A 3,640-nucleotide genomic window follows, 5' to 3' on the forward strand; every position below is an offset into this window, starting at 1 on the left:
GGAGCTTGCAGTGAGCTGAGATCCGGCCACAGCACTCCAGCCTGGGTGACAGAGCGAGACTCCGACTCAAAAAAAAAAAAAAAAAAAAAAAAAGAAAGAGATGATAGTACTTGAGAACTTTTTCCATTTAGGATGTAGAATACTGCAAGAAAATGCCCCTTCCATGCTAACAATGTGAAGAAGCATGTACAAAATCATAACTTTTCTTGAGCCCATCAGAAAGCCAAGGTCACAAGGCAACCAAATAAAAGAGAGATAGTGTTAGGGGAGCTGAGTCCATAGAAATGAATAGGAGTGAGAGGAAATAGGAGAGATAGTGACACATCAACTGTTTCAACTTTGGCAAAGATGTGGCTATCTTACAAGTGGGTAAGAAAAAACCAATAAAAATGTTAACAAATTTGTAAAGTCCACAGGTGGTCTAACATATCAGTTTAGAAGAGCTGAATAGGATTCTAGACACGGGAATGCATGCAAAGGCAACCTTTTTTCTATAGGCCTCCCCTGGGGTTCATGGGGAAAAGTGGGAGCAGGGCAGGAAACGGAGGGACTGTTCTTCCTTGGTGATTCATGCACGCAGAGGTTGATCAAGGCGGCCGCTGGTGGAAGACAAAAAGCCTCAACTTCCACAGTCCTCCCCTTTAAGCAAAAGCCTTAAGCCTCCGGGGGAGGGGTAACAAACTTTTGCTTCAGGGAGGAATAAAAGCAAAACTTATCTGCTTTTGGTGAGGTGTCAAAACCTTCTTGCCCTTCTTGAACAGGCAAAGACCCATTGCTCCTGGGACTAGAAGCAGAAACCCCCACCCAGGAGCAGAAGCAGGAAACTGTCCTGGGCTGAAGAGTCAAGTGAAGGTCCACTCTGTTGTGGGGAGGGCAAGAACTTTGGCTAATCCTAGATGAACCACATATAAGGCAGAGTTTGGCTGCCACAGGGAAGAGGGACAGAAACACTGAGAAAGTCCCACCGCTGAAGCTCAGGTACCTAGGACCTATTTAAGACTGAAGCTGGGCCAGGATAGCAGAATCAACCCTGCCCTGCCCTGCGTGAGCCTGGCACCAGATCACAAGCAACACATGTCTCTTACCGGCTGAAAAGCTGAGTGTGGGACAACAGCACTGAGGAAGCCCTGACACCCCAGTCCCCACTCTAAGCAGCCCACCACTAGAGGAATTTGAAACCTGGGGTGCACTGAAGGTAATGAGAGCACAACCAAACCCAAACCCTGTCCAATTCCTAACAAGACGGACTCAACTCCCCATACCAGCCCCCCAGACTCAAACTTCTGTCAGTGGGGCTGACAGACGAGGCAGCCTCACTCCCAGACAAAGATACTATTTAGCTCAGTCTCTGCAGTTCTATACACCATGGGCATTCAGTTAAAAAACTGCAAAACACAGGATGGCACTATGGCTCACACCTGTAATCCCTGCACTTTGGGAGGCCGAGACAGGTGGATCACCTGAGGTCAGGAGTTTGAGACCAGCCTGGTCAACATGGTGAAACCCCATCTCACTAAAAATACAAAAATTAGCCAGGCATTGGTGGCGTGTGCCTGTAGTCCCAGCTACTCCAGAGGCTGAGGCAGGAGAAGCACTTGAACATGGGAGGGTGAGGTTGCGGTGAGTTGAGATGGCCCCACTGCACTCCAGCCTGGGCAACAGAGCAAGACTCCGTCTCAAAATAAAATAAAATAAAAATAATAAAATAAAATGTAAAATAGCAAAACACACAAAACGGCAAGAAGAAAACAGCCCAATCCATTATCAGAAGATGAATCAATACAACCAGACTCACTGATGATGCAGATGTTGGCACTCTCGCAGAGGGACTTCAAATAATTACAATTACTATGGGGTCTAGTGGGGAAAGGTGGGCAACTTGCATGAACAGACAGGGAATTTTGGCAGAGACATGGAAACTAAGAGAAAGTGAAATGGGGCTGGGTGTGGTGGCTCATGCCTGTAATACCAGCACTTTGGGAGGCCAAGGCAGGAGGAGCACATGAGCACATGAGTTTGAGACCAGCCTGGGCAACATGAGACCCCATCTCACCAAAAAATACAGAAATTAGCCAGGCATAGTGGCTCGTGCCTGTAGTCCCAGCTACTTGGGAGGCTGAGGCAAGAGAATCGCTTGAACCCAGGAGGCAGAGGTTGCAGTGAGCCAAGATCATGCCACTGCCCTCCAGCCTGGGTGACAGGGTGAGACACTGTCTCAGGAAAAAAAAAAAAAGGAAAGAAAAAGGAAAAGTCAAATGGAAATGCTAAAAATAAAAAACATGATATTAGGCCGGGCGCGGTGGCTCAAATCTGTAATCCCAGCACTTTGGGAAGCCGAGACGGGCAGATCACAAGGTCAGGATATGGAGACCATCCTGGCTAACACGGTGAAACCCCGTCTCTATTAAAAAATATACAAAAAAAAAAAAAAAAATTAGCTGGGCGTGGTGGCGGGCGCCTGTAGTCCCAGCTACTCGGGAGGCTGAGGCAGGAGAATGGCGCGAACCCGGGAGGCGGAGCTTGCAGTGAGCTGAGATCCGGCCACTGCACTCCAGCCTGGGCGACAGAGCGAGACTCCGTCTCAAAAAAAAAACAAAAGCAAACAAACAAAAAACCATGGTATTAGAGATGAATTGCTTCCACAGGCTTTTCAGTAGGTAGGCATAGGTGAAGAACCAGTGAACTTGAACTGGTCAATAAAAATTATCTGAACCCTAAAACACAAAGAGAAACTGGGATAGGGGAAAAGAAACTGGGATGGGGGAAAAGCAAAACAAAGCAAAACCTCTAACAGCTGAGGGACAATAGCAGTCTAATATACATGTGGTTCCAGTCTCAGAAGGTGAAGAGAGAGAGAATGGAGCAGAATAAATCTTGGAAGAGATGATAGTTACATGAATGAGGTGTGGCAGCAAGGCTAGAGAGAAGTGGATATGGGAGCATTTGCAAGGAGAACCACTGGGGCTTGGTCACTGAGTGGAGGGAAGTGTGGCACCTGAGTGTCTGTCTTGGGAGCTGCAGGCTCTCAGCAGGTAGCAGTGGGTGGTTAGCTGGTGGTAGTGCCAGGAGGCAGAGCCAAGCCTAGCTCTCTGGCGCCTGTGCTCTCTGCTGGTACCCCACACCACCTCCTATAGGCCAAAGTGGAGCAGTAGCGGGCCTCTGCTCCTGGATTCCCTGGCCTCCAGCCTCAGCCTTTCCTGAGCCCTCAATGTACTGTTCCCATTAGTCAATGTGTGGCAGAGAGATGTTCATCTCCCCCCAGTCTCCCCACCTCCTCTGTCCCAAGTGTTGTGTCACACATTGCTCTAAAGGTTTTCTTTTCCCTCCCTTCATGTTTACCTAATCCACTTTTAAAAATTACTTCTTTAGCAGGTGAGATAAGTAGGGAGGAAGGAGGCAGAGGTGGAGGTGGGTGATAAGAGGGATTGTGTGTGTGTGTGTGTGTGTGTGTGTGTGCGCGCACACAAGGAGATAGATTACTGAGAGTTTATGAGCATTTTAAAGAATAGGTATCTCCAGGACCAGTTTTGGTTCTTTAATCTTATACCCTTTGGGGATGAGACCATCAACCATTGGCTCAGCAGAATGCCAAGGTGCAGTGTGGTCTTCAGCATGGTGCCTGATCAAGGCAGACAGGATG

At 48.2% G+C, this 3,640-nt stretch overlaps 1 protein-coding gene across 1 annotated transcript in view; it reads left to right on the forward strand.

Annotated features, from left to right (window-relative positions):
* The window catches only part of CCDC32 (coiled-coil domain containing 32), a 33,913-nt gene that overhangs the window by 18,894 nt on the left and 11,379 nt on the right, over positions 1-3,640 (forward strand). The gene's annotated exons all lie outside the window — the stretch shown is intronic.

The sequence above is a fragment of the Piliocolobus tephrosceles genome, chromosome 6 (assembly GCF_002776525.5).
Source record: "Piliocolobus tephrosceles isolate RC106 chromosome 6, ASM277652v3, whole genome shotgun sequence".
NCBI classification, from domain to species: domain Eukaryota; kingdom Metazoa; phylum Chordata; class Mammalia; order Primates; family Cercopithecidae; genus Piliocolobus; species Piliocolobus tephrosceles.